At 39.1% G+C, this 19,979-nt stretch overlaps 1 pseudogene; it reads right to left on the bottom strand.

The window, feature by feature from the left end:
* Nucleotides 1-13,343: 13,343 nt before the first annotated feature.
* LOC145963217 (uncharacterized) lies at nt 13,344-15,891 on the bottom strand (annotated as a pseudogene).
* Between the last annotated feature and the right edge of the window lie 4,088 nt (nt 15,892-19,979).

The following is a 19,979-nucleotide window of genomic DNA, read 5'->3' as shown; positions in this document are numbered from 1 at the left end:
CTTATACAGATTTGCACTTTTTTGACAGGAACATGAACGCAGATGTATACGTGGAAGACATACTCCTTCCGTATGTTGTTCCGTATGCACCCTTTATCGGAGAGAACTTCTTGTTTATGCAAGACAATGCTCGATCACACACTGCGAGAAGAGTGTTTGATTTCCTCGATGAAGTTGGCATAAATCGACTTGTTTGGCCAGCAAGTAGTCCGGATTTAAATCCCATTGAGCATTTGTGGGACAATCTCGGCAAGAAAGTACGAAATCACGTACCTGCACCTCAGTCACTGCAAGAACTTCAAAGAGTTCTTCAAAATGCATGGGATGCAATTACGCAGGATGAAATAAAAAGACTAATACAGAGTATGCCTGATCGTATGAATGAGGTAATACGCGCACGAGGAGGTCATACCCACTATTAATACACACATGCGTGCGCCCGTACACACACACACACACACATACACACACACACACACACACACAAACACACACGCCACAAGGAGGGTTTGGAGTCTTTAAATACTGTGGAGCTGACGAACCACGGGGTCCTTATCCTTGTGGTATACAAACGAGCACACACACACACACACACACACACACACACACACGCCACAAGGAGGGTTTGGAGTCTTTAAATACTGTGGAGCTGACGAACCACGGGGTCCTTATCCTTGTGGTATACAAACGAGCACACACACACACACCTAAATTAAATTGAAATTATGTGCAACCATTTTTTTTCAAAATAGCGGATAAATGAAAGCATACAAAACCGATAAATAAAGGTTCCCGCTTTGCTCCAGTGCGTGGCGTGAATCAGGTATCGCAGCCCAATGGGACGAAATGCATGTGAAAGTGTGGAGTATCACCTTTACAATGCTTTTTTACCGAGCTCGATACGATAATTATTCGCTGAGCTGCAAATTGAAGAAGAAAAAAGAGCGTTTTTAATTAAATTCGGAATAACTCAGCGAAAAATCATCGTATCGAGCTCGGTAAAAAAACATTTTAAAGATAACACTCCACACTTTCACGAGCATTTGGTCTCATTGGGCTGCGTTACCTGATTTACGCCGTGCACCGTCCCAAACTCGATCCTTTAATAATCAATTTTACATCCTTTCACTTCCTTATCCGCCATTTTGAAAACAATGGCTGAGCATAATTGCCACTTAAATATTCTTAAAGTGGACATTACAGCCTTCATTTTGTTTTTTTAAACATATTTTTATCATCATTATTTACCAAGTTATGATCATTTAAAATTTGATGAAATTTTCTCAAATTTTAGGTGTACCGCTTTTTTTGCGGGTGAGTGTATATAAATATATATATATATATATATATATATATATATCACAAACTTTATGAACTAACCTATATATACTAACTGCAGTAATGCCTCGCTATCTCGCTACCTCGTTCAACGCTGTTTTGTTTTTTACTACGAGAATTCCGCCACCTAGCGGACAAAGTTAATTATTGAAATACATTTAAAAAATTTAAAAGATGATTATCTTTAACTGCGCGCGCCGGCCACGATTGTGCACGGCAGCTAGTCCGGATGCGCTCGTTGAGTCATTGCCGTCATAAGTTACGAAAAGATGACTTCTTATATCATGCGTAATTTTCACATCTGCAAATATCTGCAAACGGGATTTTCATTAACTCTTAGGGGGGATCTTAAGGAAAAGTTCTATCTGAAACAGAACTTGTCTATTCTTGTCTATCAGTATAAAAAATATGTTGAAAGTAAGACCTTTTTTCATATATGAACCTTCAAATCAGTTTCGCATTCAGGAACCGTATAAAAAACAAACATGTAAGTTATTGGCTTGCTATTTTTTTTTGTAGATTCTATGCACATAAATATGCAATGAATTCAATTTACTCATAAAATAAATCCCAATTAGATAATTTTTAAGAGCACCTCAAGCTTTATAAAAAATGTACATAAAAAAATAATAAAAATTGTACTACTTTTGTATACACAGAATCTCATTGAAATTTTCAAATACTTAATATGTTTAATAGTTATCAAATACTTTGGAATGTTATATAACAAATTTTGTTAATTATTATGTAAAATAAAAATGTTGTTAAGAACCTATTTTTGGCCGCAATTTCCCGATTTCTCCGACTGTGCGGCACTGCGCGCGTGTGTGCCCTCTCTGCTTGCACCGCCAGCAACAATCTTTTTTATTGTACACCGCCGTTACTGACGGAACTGCGGTGTCTTTCTCTCGCTTCGTTGCCTCTTTTTGTTCTTGGAGTATATTTTCGAATTCCGCGGCCCGTGTTTGTAAGTCCGCTATATTGTGTCATCGATTCTCACGTAATGTTTATAGGCCGAGTTCATATTTTCGTAAATCACGTCGAGCTGCTCGTCTCGCGAGTATCCCCCGGCCCGACGCATCAGTGTCATCATTACCGTGACGTACTGTGCAAATTTTTCCGTCGATTGTTGGTGTCGCCCCATAATTTCCCGACGTAATGTGGCCGCGTACCAGCGTGGGAAGAATTGTCTCCGGAAATCGCGTTCGAACTCGTTCCAGGTTTCCCAAGAATCTCGATAATTCCTGAACCACAAGAGGGTAACCCATTTCAATAATTCTGGGAGCCCTTGTAAGAGTTGAGCTGGTGTGAACCCGTATGCCTGCCTCAACTCCCATACTCTTTCTAAAAATGCGGCAGGGTCTCGGCCATCAAAGTGGTATCCCCATTTGCGTATTTGGTTAATGGTTTTCCCTTCGTATGGAAATGCCATATTCGTGGCGGTGGGTGTCCGAAATTCTATGTTCGTTGGTGTCGGTACTATCAGGCGAGGTACCGCCTCTTGGGCGCCTAACTCCCCCGCGTACGCCTCGAATGCGTTAGCTTGTTCGGGATGTTCCTCCGCGAATCGGCTTATTCGTTTGCGAAGTTCCTCCAAAGTACCCCGCGTCTTCTAAATTAAGCGCTTTCGCCATTGCGATTAACTGTTCTTTATTCAGCTTATATATCCATGCTTTCATCTTTCTCACTCACACGCTTCCTCGTATTCCGATCCTTAAACTGTTCGGGCGCCAATGTCACGGACGACTTCTACGCGTTTTGCCGTCGGATAGTCGGAGTCGGGATCAGAGTTCGGTAGGCGAGCGGAAATAACGAGAGCGTGTATCGATAGAAGAAAAATACAAGTTTATTGCGTGTTACAGTGTGTGCGTGCGTGCGTGCGTGTGTGCGTGTGTGTCGCGTGAGCGCAATGGGTCGCAGGCGTGTGTATATGTGTGTAAGCGCAGCGAGTTGCACAATTAGACCGCGCTTCGATATATCTCGAAGTGGGTTCGCATGTTGGAATGCGCGTATAGCGCGTGTGTTTACAATCGTGCGCGGTCGATAACCGTTTGACGTAGCGCGTGTCGCGTTTTTGTCGCGCGTCTGGACTATCGATCTAGCTCCGTTTGTATGCGGATCGTGAGCGTATTATTCTCGGAAACGTACTTCTAATTCCCGGTTCTAGACAGGATGTTTCCGGGAACGCCGTGCCGACGAGAACGGCTCGTCCGAGGTAGCTCTCCTTTTTACCTCGAGGTTTTATGCACCGGCGTTAGGCGGTCGGATATTCTGACCGATATTCGAAATCACTCGATTGAACCGGAGTTCGCTCTGGTTCTTCCTTTCGGTCGGAGAGTGATTAAATGGAATGAGCCGTGTCAAGAATCGAGAGCGCTCGGTGGAGGAGGAGTTCTCTCCACCTCCTGTCTTGAATATTGGCTGTTTGCTAGGAGCGGTCTAGGTTTTCGGAGACTGTTCACTTGCGTGAGCGGAATCGGAAAATGGGTAATTAGGTGCCGAAATGTGGCCTTTTTATATCGGCTAATTGTCCGCGTCGGCGCGCAACGGTATCACCCCTTCCGAACGAGTTTTCGGAAACGGTGCGGTCGGGCCCCTTCGGAGGGGCTCGGGTGATGTGCCGAACGCGGGCTTTCACCGGTCGGCGGTTCGGGCCACATCGGCTACGGTCGGCGGTGTTCGGCTGATTTTAGCCTAACGGCTTAAAGCCGTATGTGCGGTTGTTTAAAAAATGTGGGCGCACCGCGCCCCTGCCTATGCTCGGCGGGTGTTCTGCCGGGCGGCAGCTTCCGGCGGATCGCATTGCCGGGAAAACGATGCTTGAAAGGGGGTGCAAGGGGTGCATCGTTATACATTGGCACATCCAAACATTATCTGAGTCTATGAATCGAGTAATTTTACGTTCGCCACCGAAATGAGAGTCTTCATCAATTCCCATACAGCACACAAAGATTGCATACACATTGCAGCAATCTTTCACCGCAATATTGCAACGTTGCAAATTCACTGCAAAATGTTGCTGCACCATTGTTGTGGGATTGCAGCAACGTTAAAATGTCCGCTTTTAGGAATATTGCAATGTAAGATTGTAGCAATGTTACGGTGCAACGTATTTGTAGTATTAAAACGCGTTTTGCTACAAATGCAGACACCGTTTTAAATTTAATAAATAAACTTTGAAAATATAAAGAAATGTTTAAAAAAGATAGGGAAAAATGCCTTTAAAAAACATCTATTAATGTTTTTTATTAGATGTTTCTTAAATATTTATCTCATTAATATACATACAATTATTTTACATACATTCGACACCAGAATATTTTAATACGCAAATGAACTATTTCCTATTTACCCATTCAATTGAGAAAAATCTGTTTAATATTCTAAAATCCAATGAGGGATCCAGATTATTAAACAAATTATTTGTTTAATAATCTAGATCCCTCATTAGGATTCAGAATATTAAATAAACTAAGTCAGTTTATCAGAAATTAAACTGACACAAGACAAGAAATATAATTACTACATTAGTCCTTTGTAGACTTTATATCCACTTTAGATGAATTCGAATACGAGTTAGTTAAATTTGGTGTCGCCGCGTAGCGGCAAGTAAAGAAACACATGTTATACATTTTCGCTATGTTAGAACGTTGCTGCAACATTGCCAAAGTAATATTACAAAATAATGTCTCTGCATTATTTTTGCAACATTACACTGCAGTGAGCAATATTGTAACATTGCAGCAATGTTGATGCAAGCTTCTGTGCTGTATGGGTTGAGACATGCGTTTTCCAAATTTCACGAAAAATTTCCGTTGTACATGATCGGGCCATTCTGTATAACCATCTTCATACATAGTAACTTCGACTTCTTTGACGAAACGTTACTTACGCATACCTCGTATGCCTAATTCTCGATCGCGCACATATTGTGTTATCGACATCTGTTTAGTGTTCGATTTTTCCATCGCACTATTATTGTCATCTCAGAGAAGGGTGATTATGCGCCTCCATTCCTCTATACGTATTTCCAGATCCATTGTTGTGATATTATTTAATATACTATAGTAACACATATTAATAAAATTGTCTTTTAATTAATTAATTTAAATTAAAATATTATTTTTATTCAATACTTTTAATTGTTCATATATTACAATCACATTCATACACAAGTCCAAGTTTTTTATACTTTTAAATGTTTATATGATTAACAATTTAATTTGTGCAAACGGGGCACATGTCGCACGGCAATATTTGATGTAGAGGGTTTCTACATTCTTTACAGTACAATCCAAGGATCAAAGCGTAACTCGTGGTTTCATGTTCTCGCACAGTACGAGAAAATAAGCCCGATATTCGTAGAAAACTACATGTGCAAAACTTTACATTGCCTTCAGTGTGATAATAAAAGTATATACAACACATTTTTGTCAGAATGTTTATGGTGTTAATTTCAGCACGGTCTAAATCTCGTTATTTCTGCAAAATTTTCACTACAATCACTGTCGTAATCTGAATCCTCCTAGAGTACGCGATCCTCGTCGGATGATTCATCCTGATTATTGTCCACTCTCATTAAATTATCATCTTCGATCATAATAACGTCTTCATCTTCAGCCATTGTGTACTCATTAAGAACGTGGACGATACTATAATGCTGCACCTCTTCATTATATATCTTTTAATATCTCTTGTCTTCTTCTAACTAGAGCATTATGTTTCATCCACCTCAGCATTTTCTCTACATCTTCGACAGAGTACGTTGAGAACAAGAAGATTAAAATATACCGATTATGCATTATGATGTTCTTATTCAGATGGAAGGAAAAAAAAATTAAAATTATAGACGGAATAAAAATTATTTATTTATTTATTGCACGCATCGTGAAGAATATCATTTACAGCACATGTTAATAATTCGCAATTAATTAATGATTCGCTGTTAAAGACGGGAGGGTCCCGTTAGCGCACGGTGCGATAGCGCACCAACCCGATAGCACACGAAAAATTGAACACAATTCCCGATAGCCCACGTCCCTTTGGCACACATCCCGATAGCACACAAGCTTCCACATGGGTTTGCAACGGGGTGGGGGCGGGGGGCGGGTGTGCAGTCTGTGCGTGTACTTTCTCATTGGTGTGCTATCGGGATTGTGCGCGATTTACTTTGTGTGCTATCGGGATATGTGCTAAAGGGACGTGGGCTATCGGGAATTGTGTTCAATTTTTCGTGTGCTATCGGGTTGGTACGCTATCGCACCGTGCGCTAACGGATCCCGCTCGTTAAAGACATCACTCTCGCGTATCGTTTTTACAACATCGCATACATTAGTAATATTGTTACGTTGTAAAACGGTTACAAATTGTTTAAATTTTTCATTTACAAAATAGGTATTCTTGCATAACCATATGATCGATACAATTTTCAAAATTAAATAGATATAATAATGTTGGTGGCTTCATGTACAAAGAATTTTCGCATAATGTGAGTTTCACAATTTTCGATTGATGCATAACAAGCACTTCGATCGTTAGATTTCCAATCCTTAATGGGGGAGCAGTCGATTGTAGAAATCGTTCAATGTCTGCACGTTTTTGCATTAACAAATTCCACGTTGAAATAGGCAATACTATTTGATTGCCACGATTGTCACCGAGAACCAATTCCACATACGATATAGCTCCAACGCTTATTCCAATGTCCAAATATTTGTACGACGTCGGGGTTAGAGCGTATCTTCTTCCAAGTATGAAAGCTGCACGACAAGGCTGAATGCTATAAAAATATAAATAATTAGACCATAATATTAAAAAATTAATAAAAAAGAAGTTTTTTAAATAATCGAATCTTACGTGTTGCATTTTTGCTCCTCACACGCAACATCACTCTCTTCGATCGGAACGTAAAAATTCATGTTGTTTTCTTCAGCAGTGAATCTTTCACATGTGCAATCGACGCAATACTGATCGTATTAGAATTATTATTAATTCAAATAGTATCGCAAATTGCAATGTGGAGGAGATTATTATTGCTGATGCGATATTTTCATTTCCTCTAATTTTTTGAAGTACCGATGTACGCACCGATGGCTGCTATTCGAGATTATCTTACTCTAAGGTGTAAAATTTAGCTGAATGTACGTCTGCTATTCGGGATGATCTAATCACTCCCAGGCGTGAGATTTAGCTGAGTGCAATAAAAAATTTCCAAGATATACATGACAAAACGTGAAATTATCAAGGTTGAAAGGTAATCCGATATACGGCTGCTATTCGAGTAATCTTACTCTGAGGTGTAAGATTTAGCTGAATGTACGTCTACTATTTGGGATGATCTAACCCCCAGGCGTGAGATTTAGCTGAGTGCAATAAAAATTTCCAAGATATACGTGACAAAACGTAAAATTATCAAGGTTAAAAGGCGATCCGATATTCGGATAATCATACTCTCAAGTGTAAGATTTAACTGAATGTACTATAAATGCATACCCAGAAAACTTGAAACCATTTGTTATCAGCCTATAGGGACCTAGATGTTCCATGACAAAACGTGAGGCAAATGCGATGCATGAGACAGTATATAAATCGTAATAAAGAGGCACACATACTATCAGTATATTTGCCAGAGTAACAGCAGTCACTTTGTAAAAAAAAATGGCGGAGCAAGATCTGTATGAGCACGCAGCCTTAGTGAATTCGGTGGAAGATTACATTGCGTGGGAGCAACAATGCGACGAGTATATCGAGTCGCTGGAAGAGCAAAGTCGGCTTAAACGACCGCGATTATCGATCGGAACTCGACAGTCACTGATTGCTCGAATCGCGCGCCTCGAAGGTTTAAAAAATTCGCTACGCGGACGTTTCGTACACGCGGGTGCCGGATGTAACACGCATCAAAAGGGACTTGTGTGGCGCGAGATTGATACGGCGTTCGAGAGTCGTATATTGACTGGCGCGGTGATAAACTATAATCACATCGAACTTCGCCAATTTCTCGAGGACGCCAAAGACATTGTGCTCGAGCAAGTGCAAGACGTTATGAAAAAACACTATAATGTGAAAGTGAACACTATATTCAACGGTGAGTTTGTGACCGGAGATAGACGCGCGAATAAAAGTACCAATACGAGAAACTATGAACTCTTTCGCACGTCTGATTTACGCGAGTGGTATGAACGGCGCGTTATCGAGCTCACCCTAGCATCGCTCGAAGAGTTTCAGGAACGCGACAACGGGTGGGCACTATCGCGAATATTAAGTTTGACTGTAAATATAAATAAGTATAATCCTATGCGCGCGGGATGTCATATCAAATTGCCGCGGGAGATTATGATGAAGAGAGCGGTGATTAACGTGCAATCAAAAGATAATGCGTGTTTCGCGTGGGCAATGGTCGCCGCTCTATATCCCGTCGAAAGGAACGCGGAACGGGAATCATCGTACCCGCATTACGCGACAGTGCTGAATCTCTGGGACATTGAGTTTCCAGTGACTTTAAATTAGATTAAAAAATTTGAACTTGCCAACGACGTTTTCATAAATGTGTACAGCATTGAAAATGAGGGCACGATACGTCTTATGGAGCAGAAGCGGGATAAGCATGTCAACTTGTTGTACGTGGAAGACGGCAACAACGTCGGGCATTTCGCTTGGATTAAGACTTTATCCCGTCTTGTGAGCTCGCAACTGAGCAAACACAACTGTCAAAGATATATCTGTGATCGGTACGTATAATTATAAGTTATATAGCAAATTGTATTTATATAAATCTTTAATTAAAAAATTTTCTTTCACAGATGCCTGCATTACTTTAGTTCGAACGACAATTTGTAGTCACATACTGTCGACTGTCGAGAGATGAACGACTGCGCTATCTGATTGCCGAGCGATAACGACAAGTGGCTCAAGTTCAACAACTTTCGGAAATAGCGACTTCCATTCATCGTATACGCCGACTTAAAGTGTATGTTGACCAAGATGGACTAAGAGAAAAACGCATACCAGCACCATAGGGTATTCAGTATAGCTTATTATATACATTGCTCGTACGACGAATCATTATCCGCGTACCATTCTCGTCGCAGTACCGATTGTATAGCATGGTTCGTCGAAGATCTTAAAAATTTAGCACTGCGTGTAAAAAATATTTTGTCGACCAATGTCCCCATGGTAGATTTAACGCTCAAAGAGTGGAAAAAATTTAATAACGCGACACATTGTCATATATGTGAAAAACCGTTCGCGCAAGACGATACACGTGTACGCGATCATTGCCATCTGACCGGACGGTACAGAGGTCCCGCGCATTCAAATTGCAATCTAAATTATAAAGAATCTTTTCGCATTCCGATAGTTTTTCACAATTTATCCGGTTACGATTCGCATTTCATAATTAAGGAAATAGCCACAGCGTTCAAAGGGAGAATCGAGCTACTTCCGATAACCAAGGAAATATATATTTCGTTTACCAAAAATTACGGAAGAAAAATCGAGAAATCACATAAAATTACGCTTCATCGATTCGTACAAATTTCTTACATCAAGTATCGACAAATTGGCATCTTATCTAGACAAAGACAAACTCAAAATTTTATAATCGGAATTTCAAAATTTGTCTTCCGAAAATTTCAATTTATTAACACGGAAAGGCGTCTTTTTGTACGAATACATCGACTTTGTGGACAGATTGCAAGATACGTGTTTACCATCGCGCGAATCGTTTTACAGTTCCTTGACCGGTGATACTATATCCGAGAGTGATTACGTGCACGCCGAGAACATCTGGACGCGATTCTCCATTCGAACGCTGGGCAAATATAGCGATTTGTACCTGAAAATCGATGTCTTGTTATTAGCCGATATTTTTGAAAACTCGCGATAAATGTATCGAAAGTTACGGACTCGACCCCGCGTATTATTATACTCTTCCCGGATACACGTGAGACGCCATGTTGAAACATACAAAGATTGGGTTCGAATTGCTTACAGATATCGACATGGTCAAGTTTATCCAACGCGGTATACGTGGTGGTCTAAGTCAATGTTCCAATTGTTGTATATTTTATTAGAATGTATATTTGTATTACAATGCAATACAATTTTTGGCAAGCACACTTCGTATCTAATAATTATAGTGATGCGCCATCGTCTCTCGTGTCGCTCGCTAGAGTGACGCATGCGCTGTTCATACAGCCACATCTTCCTATTTTTTTTTTAAATCAGTCTTATTGAAATTAAAATTAGATAAAACGCTCTATCAAATATAACATTACATAACGTAATCCTTTAACTTAGCTGGAGTTCTAAAGGCCAGTCTACAATGGCAGTAAGATGGATTTTAGAGTAGGTAGTAAACTGTTTTAAGGGCAGTAAAGACCGGGAGTAATGAAATGGCCAATTCCCATTTCATACTCCCTACATTCTTACTGTCTCCCAAGAGGGTGTTAAGGCGCGAAATTAAAAAGTGTATCGATGTGCTGAAAGTGAACTCTCGTGGACAATTTATTGCGAAATTATTGTGATTTTCATATATTATTTATATATATTTTTATATTATAATGGCTGAAGAATATTATGTAGAAAGCTATGATAACGTGGAATATGATAATTTGGAAAACAAAGTAAATGAAGATATTGAAAATGAAATAATAACTTATCAAAAAGAATTAATTGCTATTGTAAAAGCAAACCCGATACTATGGGACAAAAGACAAAAAGGATATAAGAATGTTCATAATAAAGAATGTGCCTGGGCCTCTGTGAATGCAATGTTAAAAAATATTGCTGGTAAGTATCTATCTAACGGAAACTGAGGTTATGATAGTTGTGAGATTATGATTAAAAACATGATTGATATTTATTTGCAGATTTAGATGCTGAGAAAGAATTTTATAAAATTCGACAAAGGTATGGAAAGGAACGACGAAAAGTTATTATGTCATTAAAAGGAAAATCTGGACAGGGTGCCCAGCTCATATATGTTCCTGGATGGGAATTGTATGAATCATGTGATAGTTTTCTGCGTGACATTATCATACCACGAAAGTATGTTGACTTTCCTCAATTAAAATAAAAAAAGTAAATTTAAAAAAGTACAATTATTTATAAAAAGTTTCAATAATAAAAAAAACAAAATAAAAGACGATATTGTTTGTATTTACAATAATTATTTATATTAATAAAGCAATATTGTGTGCAGAACTTCTAGCAGCTATATCAAAAATACTACACCTGCAACAACGACATCAAATGAAGTAGCAACTTCCCCTCTCACTCAATTTAAAATAATTGTACCATCACAAAATGTCAAGACTCATCTAGTTAACCATGTCATCACACCTATGCAGATTCCTAATACCAAGTGGATATCAAATTTCAATGAATCATCATTATCCAGTATGTATTGCATATTGCATCATATGCTAAATGATTTAACAAATGTGTTACATATTATATATACATATAGTTACAATGAGATGCATTTTTAGGTAATGATACGACATCTGATTCTACCACTTTTGAGTGCACAGAAACATCGGTTCAGTCGTCAATACAGGCACAGTTTCAAACACCATCTCTATCTGTAAGTCAAATCGTACCAGTGTCATCAAGAGACAAAACAAGTGTTGCAAAAGAGATGTTGCAAAAAATGAATCGAGCTACAGTGACGAAAGTTCCTTCACCTGATAATTTTTGTAAGAAGAAAAAGAAAATGGATAATGATCTGACAGAGGCATACATAAAGCAGTCTGATGGATTAAATAATCTGGCTGTGCAAATTTCGCAAGCATTGGTAGCGAAGCAAAATCCAACACTTACTCCTGCAGCAGCTCTAGATCCCATGTTAGGAGCTATTCAAATGGCACTGACAAAAGTAAAGGAAGCAAACAAATTTCACTGCATGTTAGGTATTCTGCAATACATCAATGACAATTATGTGAAGACTGATGAGTCACAAGAGTAGGGATTAGTTTTATTTCATATATATTAGTTTCATTTTTTACATTTATTTTTGCACATTTAGAAATAGATTTACTTATGTTACACATTACAAGATTATTTTTTTAACTTTTGTTATACAAAGAGAAACGTTTTTTCTATTATTTTTGACTAGTGAACAAAATCAGGAGATTTAATAGAAATTCTCCGAGGGCAATGCATATGTGATGATGAAAAAAAGACTCAATCATAAATTAAAATTATATTCTAATAGAATTTATTATATGTACCTTCGCATAGATGTGCTTATACACATACACTTAAGTCTGAACAATTACAATTACATTTGATTGTGCCGCGTGGTATGTGCTATAAGAAAAAACTTCAAAGTTTTATGCAATATATTGAAAGATGAGAAATGTCCAAAGATTATAATGTTAATATATTTGCAGTGTGTAATATTTTAGTCATATGTACAACTGTTTCTTTTTTTTTGTAATACATTGCTAGTAGTCCAAAAAACAAGCATAATTTTATAATTATTAGATATAGATATGTATCAATCTGTCTCTATATATGCATATGAGAATAAGAGTAATATTTTATTTAAAAAAATGATATATTTCTTTTCTATATTTAGTAATGTTTCATTAAAAAAAAATAATATATTTCTTTTCTATATATATACTATTCTTTTTCTATTATGAGCTTTGTCAATTTTTCAATTTTGTATTTTTTTGTGTTATTTCTTTTGTAACTATAGCTGAGTCTTATGTATTTTATTATATATATAAGATAATTAGATATGAGAGTTACTTTTTAATAAAGAAAATGCAATATTATGTAAAAAAATATATTTAATAAAGTAAATTCAAATCATATACATAGAATATAAATAATATTTAACGAGCACGACCTGTATACCAAATAAATCAGTCTTATGTTATTTTTCTTATCTATATATCTTTTCTATATATATTATCTATATATTCTATATCTATTCTATATATATTAATTTGTAAGTCTTAATGAAAGAAACGAAAGACAAAATCTTTATATCTAAATTAGCGAGCAGGTGGATTAATTCGTACAGTTCCAAGAGCAGCTTCGTATTGCCAAGGTACTTGAGATTCTCCAGTAGGAGAGATAAAGTAATCTCGCAAATAATTTCGTAAACCTTCTGCGACAGTCCCAGCTCGATTTGCTCCTACTCTACCCAAATCCTTAAAGTAGGCTGAATGTTGCTCTCTCCAACGTCCTTCTTGTACAACGTAATTTTCTTCTCGATCAACATAGTCTGGTGGACAGTAACGTCTAATATGCGTAGGCAATTCTTCCTCACACATCATTACAAAATTGTGCAGACATACGAGTGTTTTAAATAACATTTCACTATTCTCTAGAGACATACAAAGAGGCTTATGTAGGATCTGCCAACGTGCCGTGAGAATTCCAAAAGTATTTTCAATTGTTCTGCGACAACGAGATAATCTATAATTAAAAATACGTATATCGATTGAGAAGTGACTACTATTTTTACGTGAATATGGGCGCATAAGATAGGTAGTTAGAGGAAATGCCTCATCTGCCACAAACACAAATGGAAAAGGTATGTCTCTCTCAGGGAGTGGTCTTGGAATGGGCAGATCAATGGCTCCATTCTGTAAATCTTGTGCAAAATCTGTATTTGCCCAAATGCCACCATCGCTGATGGAACCTGTAAACCACCACATTAATTCATCACAGGAGGAGATATTACGTATACTTCCCAATACTTACAATTTCTATGAACTTACCATACTGGCCAATATCAATCCAAGTAAATTTATATTTGGCATGTTGCAAGTAACACGATACTAAAAAATTGCTTGTAATTATAGAAGGTAGATCCTGAGTTACGAGGAGCTTGAATACGCATATGTCTTCCATCTATTGCTCCCAAGCAGTTTGGGAATTGCCAATTCGCCATAAATTCCTCACTGATCAACTCCCAGCCGAAACGATTTACGGGTTTCAACACAACAGGACTTAATGCAAACCATAGTGCTCGGCATGTTTCATTAATGATGGAATGCACAGTGGATTTTCCAAGTCTAAATTCCAAATGTTTCGACCTGGCACTATCACCTTGAGCAAGATACCTGTAAGCAGCATAAATGACATTAACTCTGATATAGAGAAATAAAATATATCTATACATTTTTTACTACTCACATTAATGTGACAGCAAGCCGCAGTTCTGTTGGAAGTGGTGAACGAATGCTTCTCTTTACTAACAAGTAACACTAGGGAAGTGCCATACGGCGATTTTCCTGAAACTTGGCATACAAGTAGTACATGGAAAACTGTTGGACACGTATATTGTTATATCGGCCCGAAAGCCGTTTGAAGGGTAGAAATCACCCTTATCGATTTTGGGGGTAGGTTCGACTATTTTACGAATTATTTTTACGATTGTTGCGAAATCAGGTAACTAAGGGTTTTTGGGGTCGCTGATAACGAATCTGAAGTCCGTTTTTAAGAATTCAAAATGGATCCAATATGGCGGTCGCATTTTTTCAAAAGTTTTACACCCTGTCAAAAAGTGCGAAAATTGCAAAAAAGTAAGAAATGAGCATAACTTTGAGGCGAATTTGTAGCAAAAAGGTCCTAATCGAAAACTACCCCTAACAGTAACGAAACATCGAAAACCATCCCTACAAGTAGTGATGCATCTAAAAATCAATCCCTCCTTAGCGCTATCCAGGATGAACGACGTGGACGTGATAGGGTTCTCATCCCATTGGGGTGCTTTTTGAACGTGAGTCCCCTTGCCTCTCACGAATCGGGGTGCTTTTCGACTTACACTTTAAATTTAGTGCAGTAATGTGGAGAGTTAGCGTTTGTTACGGCAAAGAAGTGCTGCATGCACATTGATGTCATACACCAAGCACATTTAATTATTGCAATATCATTGCAGAGTTCACATGTGCCATTGCAGTTTTTCAAACAGAAATCTGCAGGGGCTTTGCATTTGTCGGGTTTTTCTGCAATATACCCACACTTCCACCAAGCGTATCGAAATATATTCTTAAATCTGGGCGAGGAAAACTGGTTATGTATTAAAGACTGTATTTTGAGGATGTTATTCCTTAAATGTAAATTTACATCACAGTTATACAGCATGACAATATCAGAAAATTGTCTTAAAAAATTCTTTCAAGGTCTAAAAGTGTAAACGTCCAGCGGTTGAATTAAACCTGATTTCGCAACAATCGTAAAAATAATTCGTAAAATAATCGAACCTACCCCCAAAATCGATAAGGGTGATTTCTACCCTTCAAACGGCTTTCGGGCCGATATAACAATATACGTGTCCAATAGTTTTCCATGTACTACTTGTATGCCAAGTTTCAGGAAAATCGCCGTATGGCACTTCCCTAGTGTTACTTGTAAGTACGGTTTGACCAGATCAACCAGAATTTCAAAATATTCGGGTGACATTCGAAATAATGAAAAAAATTCTTCGTGATCCGTTTTTTTCAGTTCCTTTACAAGGTTAACATAAAAACCTTGAGAATTTTTTTTCCGATTGACAGGGCGTACCCACCACCGCCGACCAGAATATTTCATTTTTAGTACATGGGATTGTAGGCCTCACGTTTTAGTACATGGAATTGTAGGCCTAACATTTTATGCCATGCTAGCAAAAATAATGTCACAAGCGCGATATCCAGTGTATCAATATTCATAACCTCGCACATTTTGTATGTTCTTCACTATTCTACAACTCTAGATCTGATGGTCTGTTCGTTGATTGGTAGAGTCTTTACTTGCATTGCACCGTCATTGTAGACAGAGGTGAAGTAATTCGAAAAATCTTACTCCATACTCTGTACCGCTTACTGCCATTGTAGACTGGCCTTAACAGTTCGTCCACTGCGAGTTAATTTTACTGTTTGTTGTTGTTCCGCATTAACATTTTCGGATACCGAGGAACCTTCACGACTAGCATTTATAGCATTCTTTTTAACCTGTCCATTATTCTCATTATTTTCACCATAATCATCATAATCATCAACTCTAGACTTTGTTTTTGTTTTCTTTAGATGTCTCGAATTTCTTCAAATAATGTTACCATTATTGTTAATAATAATATAAGATCGCGGAGTTTTATGTTTGGAAAGTATCTTAGCCGGTTCCCACGTTTTTCCTGTCTTTACTAGCACATTCTCTCCCTCTCGAAATTGTTCACGCTCCTTTGCATGGATATCATGATAATTTTTTACCTGTTTTTGCTTATCAATCAATTTTTTGTGTATATTTTGGGGTATGTTTGGTTGTAATAATTTGGTATGTATCGGAATTTTAGTTTTGACACGCCTGTTGAACATAATTTGTGCAGGTGATACATTTAATCCCGGTATTGGCATATTTCGATATTCTAAAAGAGCTATTTCCATATCTATATTTTCTTGCTTGCTTTTTATTACTAATTTCTTAGCTGTTTGTACTGCACGCTCAGCTAAACCATTACTACGTGGATAATTTGGTGAGCTAGTTACTATTTTGAAATGCCATTTATTAGCAAATTCCTTGCATTCGTATGAATCATAAGGTTGATTATCACATACAAGTATATTTGGTATTCCATGTGTAGCAAAAACAGTTTTCATCTTATTAATAATTTCTGTTCCTGTTTTATTTTTTAATTTTATAATCTCTAGCCATTTAGAATAGTAATCTTGTATTACCAAACAATTTTCTTCTTTAAATTGAAAAATATTACTAGCTATTTTTTCGAAAGGAAGTTTTGGTATTTCGTGATTTATTAGCGGTTCTTTAGTGTTTGAGTTACTGTACTTTTCACATATTGCACATTTAAGTATCACTTCTTCTATATCTTTGCTTATACCCGGCCAATATATAACTTGATTTGCTCGAGCTTTAGTTTTAGTTATACCAAAATGTGATTCATGCAATAACTGTAAAATGTATTTTCGAAATTCTATTGGAATTATTAATTTAAAGTTAAGATATACTAAATCATCTTCTATTGTGATTTGATCCTGTAAATTAAAATAATGTTTGACTCTATCGTCTACATCTTTTTTTATTTTAGGCCATCCATTAAAATGATAGTATGTATGTAATCTTTATTCGTCCTCTTGGGGATTGAAGGCGCTTTTTTGAGGAGCGTATCCGAACCTCTTACAAACCAAAAAGAAAACAACTTGTCCCCCCCGACCTGGCCCTTGTGCGACCATTACACACTAATTACCCTCATCCTCCCTACGCATCTTCCCCCTCCTTGCTCTCCCTCCCACATCCCCCTCTTCCTCCCACCTGACTCCTGACCCTCCTTCTCCCACACTGTGCTTCCTTTCGTGGTTGTCCGCTTTCTCTCCACTTCTCCCTCTTCTCTCTTTCTCCTGTCCCTTGCTTCCTCCGTCCTATCTCCCTTCTTTTTTCGTATTTATTCCTTCCGCTCTCATCCTCTCCTTTCCCTTTTCCTTCCTGCACCGAACATAACTGTAAAACCAGACAGAACAAAATTATTCAAAATCACAGCGGCTATCGACTCCTCCTCTCCACGCCCTCCACTTCTTCCACTTCCCTTCAACCCTCTCTCCCATCTTTTCCTACCTTTCATCCTCTATCCCTATTCTTTCCCCCATGTCCCTACTCGTCCCCCCTTCCTCCTCCTCCCCTTCCCTCTCTCCGTTCCCTACCTTCTTCACCCTCTTTCCCCTCTCACCCTTTCCTTCTACTCATCACTTTCCTCCTCTGTTTCCTCTGTCTCCTCGTACCATTTATCTCTCTCCAAGTCCCATCCCCAAGCCCTTCCGTCTATCCAAATCCTTCTATTCGTAGTTACTACTACCCTCCCCCTCGCCCTCTCCGACCTAGCCCTCTCTACAAACTTCCACCGCACCCTTCTCTCCTCCATCGTCAGATCCTCATCTACCCCCACCCCCCAATTCCTCCTTATTTCCCATCCCCTCTCCAACAACTCTTTCTTATCTTTCACTTTCCCCATCTTTGCAATTAACACCATTCCCACGCTCCCCCTCTTTTTCCGAACCTCCCTAATTTCCACCCTTCTCCCCAGTTCCTCCCTCACGATCCCCTCTATCAGCCTCTTCCTTTCCTCCGCACTGCCCCCCTCTACACCTCTCCACACTACATTCCTCCTTCTTTCCTGCCTCTCCCCCTCTCTCTCTTTCCTTCCTCTCTAACTCCCTTCTCTCTCTCTCTCCCTCCTCTCTTCAAACTTCCTCCAAACGTTCTCTCCTGTTGTCCTCTTGCCCTCCTCTCCTAAATCATCTCCTTTCTCCTCTCCTTCTCCCATCCCAGCCTTCCTCTTCTTCCTTCTTTCCTTCTGTTCCTCTTCCACCATCTTCCTCCCTCTCCCCATCTTCTATACTCCCTTCTCCTCCACTCTCTCTTTCTCTCTCTGCCCCCCGTCCCTCCTTTTCCCCGCCTACCTCTTCCATCCGTTTCCTCTCCCCCCGCTTCCTTTCTTTCCCCTCTCCATCTTTTGCCTTCTCCTTTTCTTTCTCCTCATCTACTCCTCTTCTGTCATCCTCCCCCTCACTCCGCTTGCTCCTCCTCTCTCCGTCTTCCGCTTTCTTCTCTCTTGTCTCCTTCCTCCCCTTTCTCCCCTCTGTTGTTTTTCCATTCCCCATCCTTAACTCCTCCACCTTTCTACCTTCCTCTCTTCCTTCTCCTTCTTCCTTTTCTCTCCTTTCACCTTCCACTCTGCTCTCTTCTCCTGCGCCTTCCCTCTCCTTCCTAACCTCAGCTCCCACGCTCTCCCGATCGTCCTCCCCTCTCTTCTCCATCCCCCTTACCAACCTCCTCAGCACCAATACCATCTCCACCATCACCTTCCTCAGCTCTCTGATTTCCTCCATCAACTCTCCACCTTCCATCCTGCTGTCCTTCGTTTGCTTGTTCACTATCGATCTCGCACTCTCCATATCCCCTCAATCGATCTACGCATCGATTTCATTATCCCCCGCCTCCTTCTTCCAGCCCCTAGCGCCATCCATCTACCGTTCGCTTCCTTCCTCCAGCCTCTGGCGCCATCTCTACTCTCCATCTCCGCCGCTCCACTCGCTCCTTCCTTCTGCTTCCAGCGCCATCTTCACTCTCCATCTCCGTCACTCTTCCCGCCTCTCCCTCCATCCGCCATTTCCTAACTCAGCACTTTTTCCATCAGCTTTTCTCTTCCAAAAAACTCTCTAACCTTTTTCTCTCCAACTCCGCCTCCACGTCCATCCACTCCCCCGATATACCTCCGCCTCCTCCTCCGCTCCCAACTCTCATCTCCTCTTCCAACCATCCTCTTTTCCTTCTCCTATCGGCCCTCACCTCCACACCTGTCACCTCGATAAACGCTCCATCCCCCCTCAGTCCATTAAAATGATAGTATTTGAGCTTTGATAATGTTGGATCTGCACTAGTTGCTTTTTTAAGTTCTTGCTTCTTAGCATCTACAATATTAAGACCCGTGTCAATAGAGTGTACTACTTCTTGTAACCACGTATCATCCGTGTTTGTTTCATTAATAAACGATCTTGATAATAGGTCTGTGATATGCATTTCTTTTCCTGGCTTGAATGATATCTCTATTTGATATTTCAGTAATTTAATTCTCATTCTTTGCAAACGAGTGGAAGGAATTTCTGAAATCTTTTTGTTAATTATTCTAATTA

This window comes from Camponotus vicinus, unplaced genomic scaffold, assembly GCF_025532165.1.
Source record: "Camponotus vicinus isolate PSW18456_S1 unplaced genomic scaffold, iyCamVici1.0 SCAF_12, whole genome shotgun sequence".
In the NCBI taxonomy this organism is placed as follows: Eukaryota; Metazoa; Arthropoda; class Insecta; order Hymenoptera; family Formicidae; genus Camponotus; species Camponotus vicinus.
Note: the sequence above shows the minus strand (reverse complement) of the source record. Positions and strands in the feature narration are given on the sequence as shown.